Below are 27,853 nucleotides of genomic sequence, written 5' to 3' on the forward strand. Positions count from 1 at the left end.
TGGCTGCAGGTAGGGTTGCCACCTTTCCAGGATTCACCTGGACAGTCTGGTTTTTGAGTCTTGTGTCCGGGTTTCAAGACGGCTAACACCCGGACACAAAAAAAAAGCACCTTCAGCAAAAATGAAGCACCTTCAGCTCTGTTGTCAGCCCAACTTTGCCTGTTCCAGTTTGCTGGCATGTGTGGGGACAGCTGCCTGGTGGGGTCCTGACTTTGACTGCTTAATGGGCACTTTCACAAAGGAGTGGGTCACTTATGTGCTGGAGTCAACGGTGTACAGGGCATCTTCTGAAAAGGTGAGCTGGCTCTTGGAGTCTCTTGGGCAGTCCGCATAGCCCGTCTAAGAGCTTACACAGCCAACCTGAGAGCCTGCACATCCTGTACAGCCCATCTGAAAGCCCACCTGAGAGCCCACAGAGTCCACCTGAGACCCCACACAGCCCTAGTGAGACCCTGGAGGGCCCCACCCCAGAACAACACAGAGTATGTAGCTTCATATTATTTTGTATTGCTGTATAATATACAGGTGAAACTCGAATAATTAGAATATCGTGCAAAGTTCATTTATTTCACTAATGCAACTTAAAAGGTGAAACTAATATATGAGATAGACTCATTACATGCAAAGCAAGATAATTCAAGCCGTGATTTGTCATAATTGTGATGATTATGGCTTACAGCTCATGAAAACCCCAAGAACCCCAAATCCACAACCTCAAAAAAGTAGATTATTACATGCAATCAATAAAACAAGGATTGTACATAGAACAATATCGGACCTCTGAAAAGTACAAGCATGCATATGTACTCAGTACTTGGTTTGGGCCCCTTTTGCAGCACTTACTGCAATTACTTTTGCACGATATTCTAATTATTCGAGTTTCACCTGTATTACTGGGATTTGTAGTCCTCTATAGACAGTCAACTTACCCCCTCCCCTGGCTGTCTCCCTTTGCTCTTTCTCCTGGCAGCCCCTCCTCACTGTCTCCTCTATATTCTCCCCAAAAAAAAAAAATGCCGCATGCAGCGCTAGAGTGTTCAGGTTTCACTTGCAGAAACGGCAATAGCCCTAGCTTCAGGTTGGGCACCAATGTACAGATATGATAGCTGTTTGTATTTATAGAAGATACAATCTGGATCCCAGCAACCCCAATAATTATAGACCCATATCTCTATTAAATATTGACCTTAAAATTCTCACTAAAATATTGGCCACCCGTCTCAATTCTATACTTCCCTACATTATCCACAGGGACCAGGTAGGCTTCATACCAGGTAGACAGGCTGGGGATAACATCCGCAAAATAATCCACTTGATTCATACCCTCCAATCTTGTAATATTCCTGGTTTCATACTGTCACTGGACCTGCAGAGGGCCTTTGATTCTATCTCCTGGGAATACCTATATTATATACTACGCAAATGGGGCTTTGGAGACTCCTTCTTGACCTGCCTGCGAGTCCTTTACTCGAACCCAAAGGCCCAAGTGAACTACTTGGGCCACCTCTCACAGGAGATCCCAATCAAGAGAGGCACCCGTCAGGGCTGCCCCCTGTCTCCAGCTCTTTTTGCCTTGGTGATTGAACCCATGGCCATTCTTCTTCGCTCTAACCCCAACATTAAAGGGATTGAAATGGCTGGGGTGGAATATAAAACTAGCCTTTTGGCGGACGATGTAATGCTCACCCTGACGCAGCTGCACACCACAGTACCTAATCTGCTAAATATCCTCCGACAATTTTCTGCCATATCTGGGTTAAAGGTTAACTGGGAGAAGTCAGCTGCACTGAATGGGACCCTACCCAAATCAATGTATGACCATCTCAGCACCAACTTCTCATTTGATTGGGCAAAGTCTTACATACGTTATCTAGGCATTAAGATTACTGCCTCTTATGACACTTTGTCACACAAACTATGTTCCGTTGTTCAAAGCTTTGAAACAGCTACTAACGTCATGGTTACCATATAATCTCTCGTGGCTGGGTAGGGTCTCGGCTATAAAGATGACTCTCTTGCCCGAACTCCTGTACTATTTTACAACTCTACCAGTGAATATACCCTCTCATGCTATGAGGTCAATGCAGCGGAGTATTCTCCAGTTCCTCTGGCACCCCCGTAAAGCTTGAGTGGCTCGGGCCACCCTATATAACCATAAAAGAGATAGGGGGATAGGCCTACCCAATATAATGCTATATTACTGAGCCTCTCAGCTCCTACCATTGATAACCATACATCAATGCAGGTCTCCGCCGTTATGGATTATGTTGGAAATTCCAAATTGCTCCCCATTACCCCTTTCTGCACTGCCCTGGCTACCATCCTGTAACAGGCCCAAGCAGTTGAGTCCCCTTATGGTGCATGCTCTACAAGTGTGGGATTCTCTCAAGTATTCAGCAAACTTCCTCTCGCCATACTTACCACTTCTCCCCTTATTGGCCCAACCATTGTTTAGGCCGGGTATGGACGACCCCAAAGCTTTCCGATGGTGGACGAATAACGGGTTTCGTATAGTGCAAGATTTCCTGCGCACCCCTGCCATACCTTCATGGGCCCACCTACGGAAACATAACAAGATACCTGAGGTTGAACGTTACATGTACATCCAACTTCACCATTGGATCTCCACCCTGACTAAGAGGGAAGACCCTACTCGGTCTCACATGTTTTGAACATATCTGCCTTCACTCACCTGGGGGCCTGGGTCTAGTGACAATATTATATGCCCAACTGAACAGGCTGGTTAGCCACTCCGACCACAAGTATTCGAGAGGCTGGGAGGGGGAATTACAACATAAATGGGTCGCGAAGGACTGGCAGCAGATGTTGAGGAATATGGCGAGCTGCTCTATAAATGTCACAAATGCTGAAGTTGCATATAAAGTGGTAATGAGATGGTACCTGGTCCCGGCACGGTTGGCCCGCCAATTCCCTTCGGCTTCGCATGATTGCTTCCGAGGTTGCAGGGAAGTGGGAGATATGATACATGTATGGTGGCGATGCCCATTAGCCACTCGCTTTTGGATAAAGATATTTAGACTGCTTGGTTCCCTTTTTGACATACGTGTTCCCAGAGACCTTCAATATGCCCTCTTCCACTTGTCTATACCTGGATTAAATAAAACACAGCGAGCCTTAACACACTTCATTTTCCTAGCAGCCAAGCTGACCTTGGCAGCAACTGGAAGAAGCAACAAATCTCTTATGTGGAATTTGGCAATAGGCTAGATAATGTTATGCTTAATGAACACCTCTCCAGTATTTTAGAAGACAAACATAATACGTTTCTGGGCATCTGGGAACCTTGGCTCCGGTATAGCCACCCTAACATGGATCCAATGAGCTACCGGGGTATCTGATGGGATCTGAACTTTGAAATGGCTCTGGTATTAGTGGAGGGGCTGGGCCGACTCTGCTGCCGGTCAAAAGCAATGAATGACGGTCCGAGGTGGGACCTGCCAACACTATTGGTATGAGAGATACCATTACCCTTCTCCCTTTCCCCTTTGCTCCTTTCTTCTTCCTTTTCTCCCTGGGGGGTCTCTTCCCCGCTACCTCATCCTCCCTTCCCCCTTGGTCTTTGCTTCCCTTCCTGGGTTCTCCCCTAAGAGGTGTAAAACCTGTTAATTTTGATGGTACACAAAATGTAAATTCTTGCCACACAACTATGGGCGAGACACCTGCTTGCTCTTAATGCTGCACATCATAGGATATGATTTTGCATTCATTATGTTTGTATTGTTCCTTGACTAACTCCTATTTTGGAGCACTGTGAACCCATTATCTGTGTCTACTTTGTTTTAAACAATAAAAACATTGAAACAGAAGATACATTCTTCTTTAGATTTAAGAAATATGTAGTGCTAGAGCCCTACTTTTTAAGATTAAACTAATTGGACTGCTTCAATAGGCCCTCACACTTTGTAAAGGAATTTGTACAGATATTGTGTGGCCAGTTTCAGGCAAAATGAAAAAGAAAAAAAAAACGCATTTACTACATCTCTGGAATACATTCACATATTCCCATGTTTTATCTCTTTAAACACACTTCAAGTATAGAAAAATAACAGTTAATGTGCTAGAAATATAGTATTCACCTGCCATCTTCTCTGACATGACAACACAGCTCTAAATTCTTGTTGTCAGCTCTGACTATTTCATTTCTGTTGCAATACACAGAACACAGACTTTTCCTCTTCTCTTCTCCCTCCTCATTTCCATAACCTCTCCTTGCCCACAGGCAGGAAGTTACCATCAACAAGGTTTCTGGCAAAATCAACAAGTGTTTTTTGCACTTATCAAACAGATATAACAAAACACTTTTAATTAATATATTTGCAGACAAAAAGAATGAAAAAGGAGAAATTCATTGTTAGCGTGTGCATAGATTTTATGTTCTCATTTGGTGGGACATGTGTGAACCAATCTCCAATTGTTTGAGTAGGAACAACATAATATATTTGCAGACAAAAAGGAATGAAAAAGGAGAAATTCATTGTTAGCGTGTGCATAGATTTTATGTTCTCATTTGGTGGGACATGTGTGAACCAATCTCCAATTGTTTGAGTAGGAACAACAGATAATAAACTTTTTTCCTGGGCAATGCAATGCAATGCTGCTACATGTCTGTGAAGGTTCTCAATCATCCAGGTCATGGTATATCTTTAAAAAATAAGTCAAGGCAACTGGACTTGCTGTATTTTTCTTGAAGACGTTTCAGTGAACATCTGACCAGCGTTCTCAATAGAGAATGACTTGTACAAAAAATTATCTGGGAATAAGAGAATTAATAACACCTCCTAGACAGGGCCATAGATAATGTTTTTCCCTGGGGGGGTTCAGCTTCCTCAAATTATAAGACTTTATCTAGCAGACACACTTTTCTAGGCGAGAGACTCCTCAGCCTTCCCCTAGCACAGCACTGTCAGTTCTTGCGCCAAGCAGTCATTCAAAATATGCTGCCCGGCGCCGAGTGTCAGCTTGAGGTAGGGTGGGCTCCATCCATATGTGCATTGCTTATAGCTCCCTCGCATGTCCTGTAGAGGTGGCTGGCCCGGTGTGACGCCACATTCTGGCTCCCTGCACCTCTACAGGACATGAGAGGGAGCTCTACAAGCAATGCACATATGGATGGAGCTCCGTCACAGTACAGCAGCCCACACTGGGCCCCAGGCTAGGGATCTACTCCAGTTCTGACAAGGTAAGGAGACTGGGTGGATCTTAAAAAAATAACTTTTTTTTTTTTTGGAGTGTGTATGTGTGTGTGTGAGATTGTGTCTGTGGTTGTGTGTTTTTGAGGGCACATTCACACTAGTACAGTGCGTTAATCGCACAGTCCCGCGCGATTAACGCACTGTACTTCGCAATCGCACCTGCCATGCATTTTGGTGTGAGAAGTGCATTGCATTGCCATTCATTTGAATGGCACCCCAAACGCACCTCCCACCCACAGTTTTATTGCCCGTGTTGTAACGTGCAGTACCGCAATGCCATGCGTTCCATTGCAGTGCAACTTGGGTCACGACTTAATTACCAAGGACAAATGTGGGTCCTGAGGTTACACAGGTTGAGAACCACTGCTGTAGACCAACTGTTCCCTTGCCTATGTTTTCCCCTCCTGATCTACCTTCAAATCGCCTCATTCTCCAGTGCTGCTTTGATAATTTAGGAGCCACTTCTGGGCTTGCTTCTATTTTCCCGGCAGTGCGCCTTCTAATCTGTCATGGAGGAGAGACTTGAGTGATTTCAAGCCTACACTTCATGGTGGTTCTGGAAGTGTGCTGCCGCACCAAAAGAAGGGAGCACAGAAGCGGGTCTAAAGCCACTGACCTGACATGGAGGCCCACCACATAGCAATATATTATACAGCAATACAGAATACCACCAGCTGTAGAGAACTACAAATCCCAGCAATATATTATATAGCAACGCAGAATAATATGAAGCTACATACTCTGTGTTGCTCCTGGGTGGTGGGCTGTGCAGAGTCTCAGGTGGGCTGTGCAGAGTCTCAGGTGGGTTGCGGGGTCTCAGATGGCCTGTGCAGAGTTTCAGGTGGGCTGTGCAGTTTCAAATGGGCTGTGCGGTCTCAGGTAGGCTGTGGGGTCTCTGGTGGGTTGTGCATAGTCTCAGGTGGGCTGTGCAGAGTTTCAGGTTGGCTGTGCAGAGTCTCGGGTCGGCTGTGGGGTCTCGGGTGGCCTGGTGGGGTCTCTGGTGGGCTGTGTGGAGTCTTAGGTGGGCTGTGGGGGTCTCTGGTGGGCTGTGCAAAGTTTTACGTGGGCTGTGCGGAGTCTCAGGTGGGCTGTGTGGCGTCTCAGGTAGGCTGTGTGGAGTCTCTGGTTGTAATGGTCCCGGGATCGGTTTCACGAGCCGGCTGCGTTCCAGAGTGGAACGCATCGGCCGTGGACGTAACAGGGCGCCTCCTCCCCCTGGGCGCGTACTGCTATGCGTTCCAGGGTGGAATGCGGAAGTGACGTCACGCCGCGAGGCTCCTCTTCCACCAGTATATAAGAGGCCTCTGAACCCATGGACGGCGTTCCACTATTGGGTTCATGGCCCAACACCCCAGGAGCTACTCAGCATCACCAGCAACCAGCCTATTACCCGGACCTCTCACCACCAACATTTGGAGGCATTCCCAGGAGCCCTAAGGATCAGCAGAACCAAGGGGTTTCAATCTCCTCAACCACAAGTACTTACCTGTGATGATATTAGGAATATGGAGTAATATTCCTCATACATAGTGCACCTTAGCCACCTTATTTTTTCTGCGGTAAATGATTTCTAAATCCCAAACTCTCCGTTTGTGATTGAGAGTGCCGCCTGGGATTTTAGCCTGACACCGCATTTTCAAACCCTACTGGTTAGAACTGCAGCTGAGATCCACCGCACCTCCCTGAAGTACGGTACATGACAGAATAGTGGAACCTTAAAACTAATGGATCCAGCGGAACTAACCACTTACGTCCTGGCCCTCGCCCAGAAGGTCGAAGCACTGACGTTAACGGTTCAAGCCGTCCGGCATGAGAACCAGACCTTACGTGCTCAAATTCCTATCGATCCGGCCCCCAATAGGGAACTGCCTGAACCCAAGGTCAGCCCCCCTGAACCCTTCACTGGTGACCGACGCAAATACCGGGAGTTTGTTAGCGCCAACAAATTACTGTTTGAGCTACAACCCAGGACTTATCCAACCGACAGGGTTAAAGTTCTCACCCTAATTTCGTACCTAAGAGGCGAGCCCAGAGCCTGGGCAGATACTTACGTTGAGAAAGAGGATCCGATTTTGAACTCTTTTCCCGTTTTTTTGGAGACCATGTCACGCTTGTACGGAGACTCCACCAAGCAGTTGACAGCTGAAACCGCTATTAGGGCCCTAAAACAAGGAAGGAGACCAGTAGAAGACTACGTCGTTGAATTCACCAGATGGGCCAGGGAGACTGAATGGACTGACATTGGTCTACGGAATCAGTTCCGTCTTGGTCTTTCTGAGGCGCTTAAAGACGAGCTTGCTCGTTCGGAACTTCCTCCTACCCTAGAGGAGATACTTCAACGAGCCATTTCTATCGACAGAAGACTCCGTGAAAGGAGGTCTGAGCGGGTTTTAGGGTATTCCTACACACCAACCCAGAGAAGTCCTTCACTCGGTGAGGAGCCAATGGAAGTCGGAGCCATCCGAGGACCCCTGTCTCAGATGGAGAGAGCAAGAAGACGGGAGAAGCACCTCTGCCTCTATTGTGCCTCCCCAAGGCATACCATATGGAGCTGTCCCCAGGCTAACCCCAAGGCAGAAGGTAACCTTTACCCCATCTATAAGCTCACCCCTACCATTACGCAACCCCGTGCTTACATATTTCTCTCCTTGACCTTGCAGTGGGACCAAGAGAGGATCGTCGCTGAGGCCATGATTGACACAGGGGCCTGTGGAAACTTCATCGACCACAGTCTTGTTGTTAAAAATAAAATACCGCAACACTCCCTTGTCTGTCAGTTTCTTGGACGGATCCAAGGCTCCTTCGGGTCTGATCTGTTACCAGACACAAACTCTGCTTGTCACCTGTGGTAAGACACACACTGAATTCCTGACACTAGAAGTGATTTCCTCCCCAGTTTTTCCTGTAGTACTCGGTCTGCCGTGGCTCAAGCTTCATCAACCCACCATCCTATGGGTGGAGCAGACTCTTCGACTCCAGTCTAAATATTGCAACGAAACGTGTTATCCCATAACACCTTTGTTGTCCGTTACCAAAGAGGAGGCTCCTCCTCAATACAAAGAATTTGCAGAGGTTTTCAGCATGCAGCTGGCTGAGACCCTTTCACCACACAGGCCGTATGACTGTCCGATAGATCTGATACCTGGTAGCACCATTCCCACTGGCCGAGTATACCCACTCTCGGAACCTGAGCTGATCCACCTCAAAGGATACCTGGAGGAGAATCTCCGGAAAGGTTTCATTAGACCTTCCACCTCACCAGCTAGTGCCGGTATGTTCTTCGTAAAAAACAAGGATGGATCACTCAGACCTATTATTGACTACCGAGCACTCAACAAAGTGACCGTCAAGAATCGCTATCCTCTCCCATTGATACCAGAACTTATTGAGAGACTACAAGATGCCCGAATCTTCACAAAACGTCATCACCGAGGGGCTTATAACCTCATCAGAGTCCACAAGGGAGACGAATGGAAGACCGCTTTCAAAATGAGATACGGTCTCTTCGAGTACACCGTCATGCCCTTCGGGTTGTGCAACGCCCCCGCTACCTTCCAACACCTGATAAACGACATCTTCAGAGACCTCCTTGATGTCTGTGTTGTCGTGTACCTTGACGACATTCTAGTATACTCCAACGATTTGGAAAGCCACAGAAAACACGTATGGTGGATCCTCTCTCGACTCAGGGCTCACTCCCTGTACGTGAAGTTGTCGAAATGTGTTTTTGAACAGACCGTCATCTCATTTCTGGGGTACGTCATATCTCCTTCTGGGATTGAGATGGATCAAGCAAAGGTAGACTGCATCGTGAAATGGCCAGCTCCAAAGACAAGGAAAGCCCTGCAACGCTTCCTAGGCTTTTCCAATTACTACAGAAAATTCATACGGAACTTCTCCTCAATTGTTAAGCCTTTAACTGCCCTTACTGGCTCCAACACTGTCTTCTCATGGTCCAGCAAAGCTGAAAGAGCCTTCGGTTTACTAAAGCAAAGTTTCACCTCAGCCCCAATCCTGCAACTACCTAACCCACAGTACCACTACATATTGGAGGTCGATGCCTCGCATATAGCAATAGGGGGCGTCTTAATCACAGCGCTCAGGGCTGGATAACCCTCTGCACCCAGTGGCCTTCTTCTCTAAAACCCTCACTGCAGCCGAGACGAACTACCCCATTGGGGAGAAAGAACTCCTCGCGATCAAGGTTGCCCTAGAAACCTGGAGACACCTACTAGAGGGAACAAGATTCCCGTTCACCATCTTTACCGATCATCGTAATCTCCAGTATCTCAGGACCCTTTCCGGAAGACAAGTCCGATGGAGTCTGTTCTTTGACCGTTCGATTTGATCATTTCCTATCGTCCCGGATCAAGGAACGGAAAGGCGGATTCCCTTTCACGTATTCAAGAAGAAGAGCCCGTGGCCACCTCTTCGTCTCCAGTAATTCCAGCTACCAAGTTTGTTGGTAGCTGCAATCCGCCTGGGATTTTAGCCTGACACCGCATTTTCAAACCCTACTGGTTAGAACTGCAGCTGAGATCCACCGCACCTCCCTGAAGTACGGTACATGACACTGGTGGCCCGGTGGGGTCTCTGGTGGGTTGTGCTTAATTTTAGTTGGGCTGTGCGGAGTCTCAGGTGGGCTGTGCGGAGTCTCGGGTGGGCTGTGCGGGGTTTCGAGTGGGTTGTGCGGGATCTCGGGTGGTCTGGTGGGGTCTCAAGTTGTGCTTTGCACTTTAAAAGCGGTTTAAACTTACCTGTGTCTTCCCCACGCGCTCCCGTCTGAAAATCCAAAACTGCTCGGGCGGCCGCAAAGCATCTTGGATTTTTGGCCGGGAGACGAGGAGAGACGCAAGGTAAGTTTATGAACGCGTGCACTCGCAACTCCAGAGGACATAATAATAATATTGACATCTGGGGACATAATAATGATAATGACTCCAGGGGACATAATAATGATAATGACTCCAGGGGACATAATAATGATAATGACACCAGGGGACATAATAATAATAATAAATATAATAATAATGACTTTAGTGGACATAATAATAATGATACCAGGGGACATAATAATGACACAGGGGGGACATAATAATAATAATGACACCAGGGGGAATGCTCAGATGTCATTATTATTATTGTTGCTATTCTATGCAGTGGAAGTGGTAGGTGGCGAATTATCCACACATTTACCATGAAAGTAGAATTATGGGGAGAGTGAAATGTGCACTTCCCCCTAGTTACTGAAGCTGCCACAGGTTGGCTCTCTTGATTGAGAACTGAGCGATCACATACCGCTGATCACTCAGTTTCTGCACTCACTCTCTCTGCAGAGAGCGGTGACTGTCAGTCACGGCTCCTCGCAGGAATACCCCCCCTCTCTGATCCTCCAATGCTGACTGGAGGGATGGATGGGGTGGACACAAGCTCTAGAGAGGTAGAGTCAGCTGTCAATCAGGCGGTGGGGTGGATCTGGACAATATTTTTTGGATCCATCCCAGCTGCAGCGTGGCTCTGCTCTGTCAGCATATAGTGGGCAATATTGCATGGGGGGCGTGGTGGGGGGCCCAAGAAAATGTTTTGCCCGGGGTCCAATCAATATTAAAGATGGCCCTGTTTGTGAGTGCCGCAGAGGGAGAGGGATTCACAAACAGTAACTGGAGGAGTGTTAAAATCAGCCAGCGAGCACCGCAGGTATATTTTTTATATATCTGTGGTGCTTCCTGGCTGATTTTAACACTCCTGCAGTTACTGTTTGTGAAACACCCCCCTCTGCGGTACTCACAAAGTCCAATAGAAGTGACATTTGAGACCGATCAGCTTTTCCAGGCAGATGATCTGTTCTCCTGCACATGCGCAGTGAGCCGATCTGCCCTGGAACAGCCGACAAAGCGTTGGAATGGGTCACACATTCCACTGCCGAAAAACTGGGCGAGATTATGTTGGAATGTGTGACCACGTCACAGGTCACACATTCCAACGTAGTCACAAATGTTGATAGAACACAGAGAAAGCATTGGAATGCTTAAACTAATGGGCGGTGACACATTCCACTGCTGTGAAACTGGGCGGGATTACGTTGGAATCTGTGACCATGTCACCGGTCACACATTCGAACGTAGTCACAAACTTTGATAAAACACCTGCCAGGGGCGGTTTTGCCCTGCCACCCACCCCCCACCCTCCCATTTTAGCTGTGGATAGATCATGCTGCAATCCCTCTTTCCGGCTCTCCAGAGAGACGGATTGCTTTCCGGCTCCCCACCGGCTGTTCCCTTTGCTCTCCCAGGGTGGATGGGCGTAATTTCTTGCTGTCAGTAGTAAGAGGGGAGGAGTTCTACCCAAGTGGTGGTATTCCAGGTCTGGTGAGGGGGGCCAGTAAGAGGCGGGCTTCCGCACAAGCATGGATTTGGTCACGCCCATGGTGACGTAACGCCCTCTGATTGGCGGACGTCGCAGCTCTCTTCAATATTTAAGAGGAGGGGTATGGATGTGGGACCCTCAGATAATCAAGGGACTCTAATTATATTTAGCATTTGTATATGTAATAGGTCAAAGAGGTACAACCTGTGAAGTCTAGCATTACGATGGTCTTGAATATCTGTAACTACAATGTGGTTGTGTTTATGGGATTTTAATACGTCTTAATAAAACTTTGTATGTTTTAATTACTTTGAATATGTTTATTGTGGTATTGCCATCTTAGAAAGCCCAGTTTTTTTCACTGTTGGTGTATTCTAGAATGTAGGTTGGGTGGCACAAGTTTTTGGGGACCCTATATGTTTTCAATATTTTTTATATTTTAATTACAATAATATATAACAAAGAACGTAAACTGTAATGTAAACCTTGTGGTTATGTTGCTTCCAGTTCCGAAATCCACTTTTTTTCACTTTGCAATATCTGTCAGAATCATCCTTACATAGGTCTGGTTCAACCTTTTCTAAGTCCCAAATCTTTAAAAAATTCCAAATGACTCTCATATTGAAATATGAAATGGCTTGCCACCAGAGGCTATAAATTATATGTCCCTATATCATATATATGATCATTTAATAATTTTTTTCTTTACAGTCCTACAAGCCTTTCTCGGGTAAAACACTCCATGGGTACAAACTAAAATGTAAATGACCCCCTGAGTATTAAAGTCTGTAGATGCATTGAAGGATCCACTTAAGGAGTCTTCCAATCGACAATCTCAAAGTACCCCCCATTAATATAAAGTCATAGTAATCATATTTGCCACATTTTTTTTACTTCCCTATCTGATTTGTTTTCAGCGGTCATGATGTTGGAAGCCACTATTTACCAAAATATCACTGATGGGTTTTACTTTCCTAAAACATATACTGTTTTTTTTGTCACAATTTTCTTTTAAATGTAATACGCGTTACACCCCTGGACTTAATCATAGACCTCTATGATTAAAGGAGAACTATGGGGTTAAGGCTTTTCCCTATAGTTCTCCTTAGGGTAACGGTAGGACACAAACTAGCGTCCTCCCATCACCCTAAGCTCAGTATACCGTGAGCTGCTGCTCGCGGTATACTGAGACGCCGCAGCTGAAGCGGATCCCGACAATTATGTCTGGATCCGCCCAGCTGCATGAGTGAAACTGGCTCTGCCTATCTAGAGGCAGAGCCAGCTGTACCCCTCCCCCGTTCGTTCCGCCAGTCAGCGCTGGAGGATCGGAGCGGGGGGAATCCAGCCCCTCCCCTGTCACGGCAGAGAGCTGTGACTGGATCGAGAGGTGAGCGAACGCCGGTATGTGTTCGCTCACCTCCCGATCTACTGAGCCGACCTGTGACAGTCTCATTGTCACAGGTCGGCTAGAACTATGAGGTGAGTGAAAAGCACTCACCTCATAGTTCTCCTTTAAGCCCAGGTGGTGAAACCGTAAGAGGATGGCATGGGGGCATGGGGGATTGTTTGGTGGTGTATACTCATGGATTTACACAATAATGTTTATTTTATACGTATACCGGTGGAGTGCGGCTGATACTTGAGGATTCTTCTGGGAGGTGAGAATGCACCTGTAGTCTGTACCCGGCATACATTGCTGGTGTACTACTGAAGATAAAATTGGAGCGGTGGGACTTTGATATTTGAGTATTGTTACTTTTTACAATGGACATATTTAGTTCCTAAACAACTGTTAGCAACATATAATAATTCAGAATTATGACTCTTCAAGTCAAATCTGAACACAGCATATGTCCTTTGTGTTTACATGAAGATTGAAAATTGACAAAAGGTATTTACTAGCATTTATTAATGATCTGATGCCTAGCATGTGGAACCAGTCTTACCAATTTTTCTTTCAGTTCCCTTAACTTTCCTCATACTTCCTAAATGCTGTGTCCAGATTTGGCTTCTTTGTTCTTCTTTCTATTCTCTTATTGGTCCACGCATTTACCTCTGTCTGCATTAGCTGCCTTTCTATTTATGCCCTGTTAAAAACATTTAACTAATATGCCAAAGTGCTGGATACAAAAAGGTCTACCTCCTTTTTCTGAGGCATGGCTGGTGTAAAAAGTAGCAGCATTATCTGTAAAAAAAAAGTCAAGGCAACTTGCTATATTTTTCTTGAAGACTTGAATAATTGGAGTCTAGGAGCAGGGGCGTAGATAAGGGGGGGGTTCAAACCCCCCCCAGAGTGTCCTGGCAGTGGCTAGCGAGGGGAGGGCAGAGGGGAGCACGTACTCCCGGGCACGGAGTTTAACAGCGTTCTGAAGGCTCCAGAGAAGGGCCCATCTAAAGGGATGCCGGGGATGTCCTGTTTGCTAAAACATCGGTGATGGCTGGAGCAGACACCAATGTTTTATCAAACAGGACATCCCCGGCATCCCTTCAGATGTACATGTTTCTGCCTGGCCCTGAATGATCTGTACATGTCTCATGTCTCGGTGCGGGCCCTGCAGAAGACAGGGTGTCCTTCCAGTGATCAGGATCAGAAGGTTGCATGGAGACAGAGCGAGCAAATCAGGTAGGGGGGGACACAATAAAGTTAAAGTGACATTAAAGTAAAAAAAATGTTTCCCTCCCCCTAATGTTAATTAAAGCACTTACCTTAAATGATGCCTCTTAATCCGATCTTCTTTCCTGATGTTTTTATCTGTCCCCCCAGCAGTGCGGCCGGTCTCCGTCCAGCGCTGACTCCTCTGAGCTTGCTGGCACTTCCTGTCCCATGGTGTCTGCATGCGGGTGCACGCGTCCATTGACTTACCTTGCGTCTCTCCTCGTCTCCCTGCTAAAAATCCGAACTGCGCATGCGCCCACCACAAGATGCTTTGCGGCCGCCCGAGCAGTTTCAGATTTTCAGACGGGAGCGCGCGGAGAAGACACAAGTAAGTTTAAACCGCTTTTAAAGCGCAAATCACAACTTGAGACCCCACCAGGCAACCCTAGACCCCGCACAGCCAACTCGAGACTCCGCACAGCCCACCTAAAATTTCGCACAACCCACCAGAGACCCAACCGGGCCACCAGAGACTCCACACAGCCCACCTGAGACTCTGCACAGCCCACCTAAAACTTTGCACAGCCCACCAGAGACCCCACCAGGCCACCTGAGACCCCCACAGCCCACCTAAGACTATGCACAGCCCACCTGAGACTCCACACAGCCCACCAGAGACCCCACAGGCCACCCGAGACCCCACAGCCGACCTGAGACTCTGCCCAGCCCACCAGAGACCCCACAGCCTACCTGAGACCGCACAGCCCATTTGAAACTCTGCACAGGCCATCTGAGACCCCGCAACCCACCTGAGACTCTGCACAGCCCACCTGAGACTCTGCACAGCCCATGGTAGGTGCGATTGCGAAGTACAGTGCGTTAATCGCGCGGGACTGTGCGATTAGCGCACTGTACTAGTGTGAATGGGCACTCAAAAACACACAACCACAGACACAATCTCACACACACACACACATACACACTCCAAAAAAAAGTTATTTTTTTAAGATCCACCCAGTCTCCTTACCTTGTCAGAACTGGAGTGGATCCTTAGCCTGGGGCCCAGTGTTGGCTGCTGTACTGTGACGGAGCTCCATCCATATGTGCATTGTTTGTACAGCTCCCTCTCATGTCCTGTAGAGGTGCAGGGAGCCAGAATGTGGCGTCAGACCGGGCCAAGCCACCTGTACAGGACATGAGAGAGAGCTATAAGCAATGCACATATGGATGGAGCCCACCCTACCTCAAGCTGACACTCGGCGCCGGGCAGCATAATTTGCTAGGGGAAGGCTGAGGAGTCTCTCACCTAGAAAAGTGTGTCTGCTAGATAAAGTCTTATAATTTGAGGAAGCTGAACCCCCCCCAGGAAAAAAAATTATCTACGGCCCTGCTCTGGAGTCATTATTATGTGTGTCGTCCCCCCGTGTCATTATTATTATATCCCACCTGTGTCATTATTATGTCCCCTGGTATCATTATTATTATGTCCACTGTAGTCATTATTATTATTATGTCCCCCTGGTGTCATTATTATCATTATTATGTACCCTGGTGTCATTATTATCATTATTAAGTCCCCTGGTGTCATTATTATAAATTTTATGTACCCTGGTGTCATTATTATCATTATTAAGTCCCCTGGTGTCATTATTATTATTATTATGTCCCCCCGGTGTTATTATTATTATGTTCCCCTGGTGTCATTATTATTATGTCCCCCCAGTGTCATTATTATTATTGACACTGGGGGACATCATAATAATAATAATAATATTATATATGCTCTTGCATCCACTATAGACCAGTGCTGGCTTCTAGTGATTGCCACCTGTTCCCAACACTTAAGGACAGATTTCAAAAACTAGTGCACTGTTGGCGGAAGTGTATTGAAGTACGTGGTGATTTTCTAGGCAAATAATTATGCAGCTTTGCAAATAAATAATGTAGGAATTTTTTAATTTCATTAAAATATCTTTTCTATTTAAGTGGAGGCAAAATTTATCAGCCTGCCCTCGTACAATTACTCCGTCTCTCTCTTAACCCCTTCACGACCTATGACGGGATAATCTCGTCATGAAGTCTAAACCCCTGCCTTGTTTCCTGTTCCTGGGCTTTCCTGTTAAAGAAAAACAAAAAATGTTTAAGTCCCCTGCATGCACGCGCGTTGGAGCAAAACGTAAACATGCTTCGGGTGCGCCTACGTAAAAAAAGGTTGATCGCGCTGCACATGTTGGGTATCGCTGCGCACGCCAGAGTGAGAGCAATAATTCTAGGGCCAATATTTACACATATCTCTAAACTGATTACCTGTGGGGGGTTTTAAATCATTGTGTATGGACTTTTTGGGGTATTGAATTCTGTTGCAGTTTCACGAACACGCACAATTTTTACCTTGGGCATGTTGGGTATCCATTTACTCGCTGTAACCATACCTTTTATATTTTACAAAAGAAATGGTATTATATTGTATTTTGGGGCATTCAATTTATCTTAAGTGCATTTTTCACTAAATGTTTGGGTTTGATAATACGTTGCGCTAATGTCGTGCAACATAAAAATTTGCAACTGCCAAGGGCGCATGCGCGCGGCTGCCGATGACGGGTGGTAAGTGAGACAACTCCGTGACTCCCCCAGACAAAACACCCACAAGCACGGAGTAGACTGCTCCTAAACAGCCGAAACTTACCTCCGGATCGACACCCGGTGTCGCATGTCGCAGTCCCGATCCAAGAGCAGCCTAAAGACCAAAAATACGGGAAAACCTTAGCTTGCGCCTCGGCCAAGATGGTGTCGTCTCCCGCCACACGCACAGCCCCATCTCAGACTGCCTCAGCCTCGAGCAGTGATATGGATGACGGAGAGCAGGCAATCCCTCGCCAGCAGAAACGCTCCCACTCTGCACTCCTACATCAATTTGATGCCATGCTCCAGAAGGCACTCCATGTAACGTCCAAGCAGATCACTGACCGCCTCCTAAAGGAGATCCGGGAGATAGGTCACCGCAATGCGGCCCTGGAGGACAGATGTGACGACTTTACAAGCGATCTGGCTGATCAGGCAAAAGAGCTAGAATCTCTCAAGGACAACAACAAAACCCTCCTAACTAAATTAGAAGATATGGAGAATAGGTCCCGCCGCTCCAACTTACGTATCCGAGGCCTACCGGAACATATTACGGACTTATTCTCCACAGCATTGGCCCTCTTCCAGGAACTAGCACCAGAACTCCCTGCTGAACGCCTAGAAATGGACAGGGTTCACCACACGCTAACCCGCAAAAAGCCTGACGGCCCACCCCGAGATATATTGGTCAAGCTGCACTACTACCGTACCAAAGAAACCCTTCTAACGGCAGCCAGAAACAAGCTTTCCAGGGCCACGAATATCAGCTCTTCAGCGACCTGGCCCCGACCACCATCTCTAAGTGGAGGGAACTGAAACCCTGCCTGGAAGTGCTGACCAAACATCATATTCCCTTACAAGTGTGGATACCCTTTTCATCTCCTCTTTGCACACGGCGGTAGACACCACTCCTGCACCACCATGGAGGAAACCAGAGCCAAGCTAGCCGCCTTGGGCCTACAAGATCCTCGCTCTCCAACGCACATCCTGTCCAGCAACCAATCCTCCTCCTCTAAACATAACCGCAGTGACTCTGACCACAACCATTCAGGGGAATCCCGCGGACCAGTCACTAAGATGGCGTTCCAGACAAGGACCATCAGACTGATTAACTCTGGACCCCCACCAAGCAAAGTTCACCACCTATTTGCAACCTTCCGGATGGACCTGCCGTCCTGAGCGACAGGACCCTGATGTGCCCCAGTTGACCCCCTTGCCCACAGCTCCACGTGCTGGAGGTAACTGGCCTCTTATTGTTCCTGTCTTTGACTGTTGCAAAGACTCACCATTGTAACACACACAGTGTGTTCCCTATACCTTGCCCTGGCGGGAGTGCTTGTTGAGAAGCCATCTCCTTCCCCGTTGAATTATAATATGGAGGTACCCAACTGTGTTATTTGCGAGGTTACCATGTTTAGTGTCTCCTATAAGCAGTCCCGTACGAGACAATTGCCTTCAACACAATTCCCACACCATTGGGGTGTAAAGACACTGATCCGGCTAACTCAGGATCGAGGATCTCATAGTGGTAAGTGTGCTTATTGACCATGAGAGATGGCCCCCTATCTAGTTGGTGGGAACTCAACCAGTAGAGAATTGAATTAGTAGGCAACTGTTACTTAACTACCTTCCCGCTGACAATAGAATGCCCTAACGGAGCATGGATGTAGTAGAAACACCTAATCCCATCAAAATTACACACCGATCCTCGAGCCTGACAGGCCGCCCTCCCCCTTTCCCTTTAGTTAAACAACTTATTGCCTCCCAATTTCATACATTGTCTAACGCCTGCTTAGTTTACGTTAAATTATCCTGTATTACATAGTAGCAACTGAAGTTCTTGGATCCCTCTCATAGGGATGTTTTCGGAATACTGTTGCATACGATTGTCCGGGGGAGTTAGTCAATGTGCTCCCCTGACCTCGGGTAGACAGGGATCATATGGATCTCCCTGCCCAACGTTTCGACATTGATGCGGATATCCTCTGCCTGCAGTATTTGCTGCACACTGTTTTTTTGTTTTTGTTTTATATTGCATCAGTTATTTTTATGATGTCTTTATTGCATCTCAACACCTCCTGTCCCCCTATCTCCCCTTTTCCTCTCTTCCCACTTTACTCCTCTCCCCTCTATCTTCCACCCATCTGGCAGTGCGATGAGGCCGGGTCATGATCTTTGCAGAGACACGTCTTTAAGCAACCTCAGATCCTTGAAGCACCTCCCCACAATACCACTGACATGACCCTCAAAATTCTGAGCCTTAACGTCCAGGGCCTTAACTCTCCCAACAAGCGCTTTTTCTGCTCCTCTCATGCTGACATTGTCTGTTTACAGGAGACTCACTTCTCCAGGACATCATGCCCTAAATATTTTCATGCTCAATACCCCATCATATACATGGCCAATGATACCTGTAAAAGAAAGGGGATTTTGATCGGCTTTCGCCGCTCAGCTAATTTTCTTATGCCACTCTACAGTCCGTGACCCACTTGGCAGATATTTGATACTCACGGGACTCCTGCATGATTCTGAAGTCACCCAAGTATCTTACTATGCCCCCAATACTGACCAAATCCCTTTTTTCTCAGATTTATTGTGTAAAATACAAGCCAACAGTGTGGGCACTGTTATCATGTGTGGGGGCTCCAATCTGGTCCTATTCCCACACAAAGATAGATCCAAAGACACTCCAACATACTTGACCTCAGCCGAGACATTTCACAACCTTATCTGTACTCATGCACTCATTGATTGCTGGAGAGAGGTAAACCCTCACAAGGTAGACTTTACACATTACTCCCACCCACATGATGTATTCTCCAGAATAGACCATATTCTCATCACTTGCCCCCTCTATCATGCAATCGAAAATCCTTCCCATCCCATGGTCAGACCACTCCGCGGTCACCCTACACCTATCAGGTATTTCCCCTCCACATAAACCCTTCACATGGACCTTGAATGACTCCCTACTGTCAGATCCAATAATTAAAAGCACCATAACGTCCTACCTGGCTGACTATGTGGAAAATAACCTAACCCCAGACATATCCCCGACATTGCTCTGGGAAGCTCACAAACCAGTACTCAGGGGTAAACTTATCCAACTTGCCTCCCGATTGAAAAAAAGACAGACTCAAATGTCTGGCGTCCTTAGAGCAAGACTACTATTTCTGCACCCAAACCTTCACCCAATTCCCCACACCATCCAACAAAACTAAACTGGAAACTGCACGTCAAGCGCTCAACCTCCTACTGACTGGACACGCATCCAAGCAACTACACCGTACAGCCCACAAATTCTACCTTAAGGGTAATAGAGCAGACACCCTATTGGCAAGACTGCGAATGCTTGACCCCTCTTTTAAACCAGAGTACGCACCACCTCAGGATCTCACACCAGTAACCCTCTTACCATCCTTGATCTCTTCCACAAACATCTCTCATCCCTTTTACTCCCCACTGAACCCCACATCAACTGAGGAGACAGATCGCTTCTTAGCAGACATTGCTCTCCCCTCCCTACTACCGGCGCAGATTGCAGCCCTTGAGGACCCGATCACAGATCGGGAAATCCTTTTCGCCATTAGCTCCCTTTCTAAAGGGAAGGGACCAGGCCCAGACTGCTTCACAGTAGCCTATTATAGCACCTTTAAAGAACAACTTGCACCCCTTCTAACCGCCTCTTTCAATTTTATCAGATCTGGTGGTACCCTAAACCGAGATTACCTCCCAGCATCCATCTGCATGATACCCAAACCAAACACAGACAACTCTGAATGCTCAAACTTTAGACCTATATCCCTATTGAATGTAGATGTAAAACGACTCGCTAAAGTTTTGGCAAACAGACTGAATCAAGTGATTGGACAACTGGTGACACAAGACCAGGTTGGTTTTATACCCAGTAGACAGGCAGGGGATAACGTCCGCAGGATAACCCTGCTTACCCACATCGCCAGGGCTCAAAACACTCCCGCAATGCTCTTGTCCTTAGACATCAAAAAAGCCTTTGACAAAGTGTCCTGGCCCTACCTCTTCACCACACTCTGACGATGGGGCTTTGGCTGCCACTTTCTCACATGGATAACGTCACTCTACAACAAACCCACAGCACATGTAACGTATTCGGGTTATCACTCACCGACATTTGATATCCTTAGGAGGTACCAGACAAGGCAGTCCCCTATCACCACTACTTTTTGCCTTAATCCTAGAACCTCTGGCCTGCAACATGTGTTCTTTCCCTGACATCACTGGAATATCTAACGCTGGTACCACCCATAAAATTTGTTTATTTGCAGATGATGCCCTCCTTACCATCAGCAACCCTATTATCTCTCTCCCTAATCTTAAACATACCCTTACTCAATTTGCCTCCATATCGGGACTTTGTGTCAATGACTTCAAATCTACTGCTCTTAACATATCTCTCCCAACCCAGTTGGTTGAGACCCTGAAAACGAGCTTCCCATACCGCTGGTCTGATGCCACACTCCCCTACCTAGGAATACACCTAACCTCATCTTACCCCACACTCTATAGAGGCAACTACCCAGCCCTGATAAACAAACTGATGAACCTACTCAGAACGTGGTCTAGATACCAACTATCTTGGCTAGGCAGAATAGCGGCCATAAAAATGTCCTTTCTACATAAAATTCTATATCTATTCAGGGTTCTACCCGTGACAGTTCCCACTTTGGTACTTCGCACACTACAATCTAAAGTAATGCAATTCATATGGAATGATAGACCTCCTAGGATACCCCGCAACACAATTTACTTGCTGAAAAAACGAGGTGGGCTAGGTGTCCCTAATTTCCTGAAATACTACCAGGCAGCTCAAATAGGACAACTAGCCAAAAACCACGCAGAGAAAGAAAATCCCATGTTGGGTGTTGCCTGAGGACTCTTTCCATCCCCACACTTAGACAGGAAACCTTCTTTGGCAACAACCTCAAAAGAGACCCTCCCCACTAAACCCCATCACCTCCTCTTCACTCCGTCTTTGGGATTCCCTAATAAAAACATGAATCTAACCTCCCCACAATTGCCACTACTATCTTATCTGCGGAACCCCACTTTCCCACCAGCCACTTCTAACCCCTCTAGCTTGCAAACCTGGTCTGACAAAGGCCTTACACATTTTAGGAAACTCCAAACCCTTACGGGTGTGAAACCTTTCCCATATCTACAGGAACACTACAACCTACTAAAGAACTCTTTCGATACCTTCAAATTAAGAACTTCATTCTCACTCACATGCGACACTCGTCCCCACCCCAACTACTAAGTCCATTCGAAAGGATCTGCCAAGACAATCCCCATGCCCCTGGTATCATCTCCACACTTTACAATCACCTACTGTTATCCCCTACCCAATCTACCCCATCCTACACACTCCACTGGGAGCAAGATTTAGGGTCCCCTCTGGAGAATGACATGTGGCAGCAATCATGGCTCAACACAAAATCTAGTTCACGCTGTGTCAGTATGTTGGCGATCAATTATAAAGTGTTAATGCGATGTTACATGGTACCTGTGAGGATTGCGAAATTTCAACCACACTCTTCTCCGCTATGTTTACGGGGGATGCCTGGACCTGGGAACCTTCTACCACATATGGTTGCAGTGCCCGAAAGTCGCTAAGTATTGGGACCGTGTGTTCCACATACGTTCATCCTTATTTCAACGAACCATGAGTAAAGATCCCACTTTCGCCCTTCTTAATTGCAAACCGGTGGGTCTCCCTGTATCAGCTTTCAAATTGAGCCTCCATGTCCTAACAGCGGCTAAACGAGAAATAGCCAAATCTTGGCTAATACACATAGCATTTCTAACCTCAAACGACATGTGAACTGGACAATGTCACATGAGAAGCGGACAGCACAAGTGGAAAACACCATGCAGAAGTATGAGAAAATATGGTCCCCCTGGATCGAAAGATTCATGCCCCTCTAGCATAGATCACCACCTTCTTACCTTGTGAGGGGAGACCCCCTATTTATCTCATAATCTTTAACCCCCCCCCCTCATCCACAGCCAGATTATCCCCGCCCCTTCCTTTTCTTTTTCCACCCGTCTTTTCCCCCACCTCTTGAAGCTCTTTTTCCCTCCCCCATACCACCATTTGTACTACTGTGAACGAATGCGTCGGATCCTGAAATGCCTTTTCTAACTACCACACCTAAACACCATACTCCCCTTGTAATTATACTCTGCACCATTACCATCAAGCTCTCTCTAACATAGCCTGGACTCTCACAGGATAAGAAACCCACCGGTGACACATTCCCTGTATCATTGAGAAGAGTGCAGTCTGACGCTTAACTTGTCTACTGGTTAATCTGCCATGGTAGCCATTCCTATATTCCAGGATCAGATCCATGTATGTAATATTGTAAACTGCATTGAAGCACTGTGCATATTACACGTTTCGCCTTGTAACTACTTTACTATTTGCTTCAATAAAAATTTTACTTGGAAAAAAATTTGCAACTGCCACCATTTTATTCTAAAGGGTCTTGGCTTTCGGAAAATACATAACGTTTGGGGGTTTTAAATAATTTCCAGGCCTAAAATGTGGATTATAACATGGGTGCAAAAAATGAAAAAAAAAGGCCTTGATCCTTAAAGGGTTAACAGCTTTGTTCAGCCTATTCGTATTCTTCCAAGCCCTGAAAGGAGGAGCAGTAAAGAAAAACAATCGCATAGCATTGAAAAGCAGGAAGCAGAGCCAGCATATGTAATAAGAAAATATGACTGTTCTCATATACATGAGTAATTATAATTATAAACAGGAACAAGTTTTTTTAACACACATATGAATACAATTGTTTAAAAGATCATCTTTTTTTCTTTCTTTAAAAAAAAAAAAGAGAAAACTACCATACTTCCTCTTTAAAACTAGTAAAAGTGCACTGGGTATGAAGGGGGGCAGGCTGAGTTGACTTTATGGACAGGGGATTTTTTGGGCTAGTAACTTCCGCACAAGGGACCGCTGGCTTTCCGTTGATGAAATAAGAGCTTCAGTTGGCCTTCCCTCAGATCACTGGAGCGTGCTCCAAATCCGACATTTCTTATGCTCCATCCCCGTTACCCTAGATCCCCTAGCGCCCCATGGCACAGTCGAGCCGGCTCGCAGGTACGACATGTAGTTTCCTTTATTTAATCTACCCTAGCGGGACCCACTTCTACATCGGGACCTGGTTTCCTGGCCAAATGGGAAATGGACCTTGATATGCAGTTTACCCAAGCCCAAAAAGATTTCAATATGTTCTCTGGCCCACAAGTCCTCCATTGCCTGCAAAATCCAGGAGCTATAAGGTTGTACCTAGGTGTTACAAGGTACCAACCTTACTACACTCCATGTTCCCCCGGGTCTCACCCCTTTGTTGGTGTTGCCAATCCCTCCCTGGTACACTGTTTCATATTTTCTGGACGTGTTCGAAACTATGCCCCTTTTGGGACCAGGTCCTAGAGATCATTGAAAAACTGACCATGCTTAATCTAAAAAACAACCCAGTGGCATGCTTGCCACACCTTTCGGAGTGGTCTCTTAGTATCCTTGGCTGTGCATTTACTGAATGCTGCCCCTGCTTGTATCCCTTTTACTATGGAAACGCTCCCCCCTCCGTATGTGGATTACTAAAGTTGACTGCATTTACCATATGGAGGGCCTCTCCTCCACTCTTAAAAACACGGAGGGGAAGTTCGGGTCCACCTGGAGCCCCCTGGTTAGCCTTTCAAGATTCAGAGGTCTATTCCCGTGAAATGGCTGAGTTTAGCTGCACCTCGCCGGCGGCACCCCCCGGGCAGGTATTAAAAGGTGACGGGCCGGAGAGAACACCCAGCTTCCGCTAAATAACCTTTGTCCTGTATACCTCTGTATCTTGTCCTTTCACTTGCCCTTTCCCTATCCTGTTCTCTACCTAAACACCTGTATGTCACTCTTATCCTTCTTCATGCTGTTCACCCCCTTCCACTGCTTTTTCTCTCCACTTTCCATTCTCCACCTTACTCCATCCCACCTGTATTTGCAATCCATCCTTCAAACTACGACAACTCACGTATTCGGAAGGTGCGGACGTGTGCCCCCCCTCCTGCCCTCGAAGCGCAACTTTATGTCCTCCTTGCTGAATAGCAATATACAATCGGACGACATGAAAGGGGTTGCACATGCTCTTACCCCCATATTATTAGTGCATTGTTCAGTGTAAGTGATGAGGCAGACCGCCACTGAGTTGATGTTTGGATTGAGAAATATTCTTACGTACAGTTGTACGATGGCTGCAATGTCTCTGACTTGCTGTATATTACTGTAACAAATCATTGAGACGTTATTGTACTTTCTGTGTACTTGTGTACGTTGTATTCTACTTTTCAATAAAGACATTGAAAAAAAAGAAAAACTAGTAAAAGAGTAATTAATGCAAAGGCTGCAAGTTTTTTCTGGGCCTGTAATTTTGGACACTGCCAAGAATGTTTTTTTCTTTCCATGTATTATTTGAACAAATGCATATGTTCTTTTCTGTTTAAGCAGTCCAGTGGAGCAGAATGTTTTAATTACTAACTGGAGGAATGACACAAACCTGAAAAAAAAACAAAAACAGGAGCAAGAATTTAGAAAAAAATTTCAAGTAAGTTTCTTCACTAATATATTCTTTTACTATATACCTCTGAATATTGTTCCCTTTTTCTCACACAAACAGCACTTCACTAAATGTGCATAGTAAATTAGAACATCCCTAAGCAGTGCAGTTTACACTGAAACTTAAGCTTTGTTTACACGGTTATATTTTCTTTGTTCAACCTGCAGGCTGAACGAAGAAAATATAACAGAATCCTCAATCGTTGCTTATGAGTGTGGATGAAGGAATCCTGCTAACAATCAAACACCGCACTATCTCCCCCCCTGATTTAAATCAACACCGCCAAATGGTCAGCGGCAAACAGTCGTGTCTAAGTGCTATATGTCCTAGTGATAAATCCATTAGTACTCCAAAAAATGCACCTATAAAACGATGCAAAGAATTCAAAAAGATTCATAAGGTGCTGAAATTCATAAAGATAAATACATCAAACAGTCAAATGATCAAATGTAAAAAACACCACACTGTATCCCCTATTATAGATTGTCTCCGCCCAATAATCAGCGGTGGAAAGTGTTGTCTATGTGCCACGCTTTGGATGTGCTAGTGACAAATTAATAAATAGAATATATTATATTTATCGAAGCTAGAAAAAATACCGGCGCCTTCAATTTCAAGGTGACCAGCAACTTAATAATGCTAACACAGAAGAGGCAGCTCCCACAGGTCAAATAGACCGCCAATCTAAGAAACGAAGAGTGTAAAAATGTAATTTAATAATAAAACACGCCCCAGAAACGCATAAACCTGTTGAAATCATAGGGGCAGAGGACGCTGGTGAATTACATCTTTCCAGAGTCTCCCTGCTAGAGGTTTCGATTTCCCATCGAATTCTACATGCTTTTATTCCATTGAATTTCTGTAAGTACAGCCTAGAGCTGCGTGTTTTATTATTAAATTAAATCTTTACACTATGGAGGCGCCCTTTTTCGTTCTTTGTTTCCTATATTATATTTATATATGATAGAACAATACAAAAAAAAATCATAGGATGCTGAAGTTCATAAAAATAAAAATAGAAATGTTGATGTTCATGAAAATAAAAATCAATATGAATCCATTGATTCTAATCCGTGCAATCAATCTCTTTTTTCCACTCACCAGATCCTCCAGTTAACATAAACGGTCCTTAATTATGTCCTCCGTTCCTCTGGTATTTCAATCTCTGTCAGGACTTCATTTTAATTCCCCAATCTTCCCAACCAATTTTTGGTTTGTTGTTTTTTTCCTTTTCCTTTCCTTGAGAGGATAATCTTCTCATCTCGCCATTATTATATCCATCAGAAGTTTCCACATGTTTAAAAATCAAAAACACTGCACATGGCGTAAAATCCTTGGATATTTCATTGTGCAAACATGATTAAAAAACTTACATAACCACTGATGCAAGTCGACACTGTACATAAAAGCAAGCTACAGCCTATGCATAGTTTTTCCACTTCTTCAATTTTCAAAAGTTAACTTCCCACCATCAGGTACATCACCCGAATCCTTGACAGGTAAAGTAGCGTGCGCGCTCACCCCCGACGCGTTTTGCCCCCAACAACTTTATCAAGGGGCTTGGGGATGAAACACATCAGGGACGAGTGCGCGAACAAACTCCTCTTCAAAGTAACAACGTATGAACCAGTGTACTGTCTCTTTAAGATACTACACACAGAAAGAAATAACAGAAGCGTAGTCCCTTTAAGATGAATCGCCTTCAAGGATGTTCTTCTCTTTATCAGTTCACTTAATCTAACAGAGACTACTGTAAAGCAATTTTCTACTGTTATTCTTTGTATGTAACTAATAGTCTCTCCTATCCAGGGCTAGTTCACACCAGCCTCGGTGTGACTTGATGGACTTATGTCTTTATTCAACCTCAAATACTATGTAACTATGTAACTACTATGTGTTCCGGCATGCTTTGCTGCCAGAACGCACTGGACCGCATCCTGGCCAGCTCACTGCGTTCTGGGGTGGGAGGGGGTTGGGCGGTGCATTGAAGTTAATTGCTATCAGAAAAATGTTACATGCACTCTTTTTTTCTGATCGCACTGGACCGGAACGCAGGCATTGATGTGCCACGCGTTCCGGTGTGGGCAATCGCACTGCAACCAGGGGTCATGCACCAACACGCCCCCTCATGCCCCAGAACACTGACCGGGATGCGATCCAGTGCGTTTCGGCACAGAATCGTGCTGGACCGCACTGGGGCTGCTGTGAACTAGCCCTCATTCCAGTCTCTCACATTAGCTCTTAGTGGGATGAACAGCTGAATATGTGGTAGTTCTGTGCTGCAGCAAAATAATGCAAGTCTAGAAATCTTATGGAAGTCACTGTAGCAGAAAGAACTTGCTTGTTGAGAAACATGTGGCACTTTCAATCCAGCAATCAGTTCTACTCAGTCCTGTTAGGCA

The 27,853-nt window shown here is 45.9% G+C and overlaps 1 long non-coding RNA gene across 1 annotated transcript in view; it reads left to right on the top strand.

Moving 5' to 3' along the window:
- LOC108793721 overlaps nt 1-25,428 on the top strand; it is a 35,757-nt gene extending 10,329 nt beyond the window's left edge. Inside the window, exon 3 of the long non-coding RNA XR_001941660.1 lies at nt 25,340-25,428. This is a non-coding gene — a long non-coding RNA (uncharacterized LOC108793721). The remainder of the gene's footprint in view (nt 1-25,339) is intronic.
- Nucleotides 25,429-27,853: the final 2,425 nt, after the last annotated feature.

This window comes from Nanorana parkeri, unplaced genomic scaffold, assembly GCF_000935625.1.
Source record: "Nanorana parkeri isolate BGI_ZX_2015 unplaced genomic scaffold, ASM93562v1 scaffold776, whole genome shotgun sequence".
NCBI lineage: Eukaryota > Metazoa > Chordata > Amphibia > Anura > Dicroglossidae > Nanorana > Nanorana parkeri.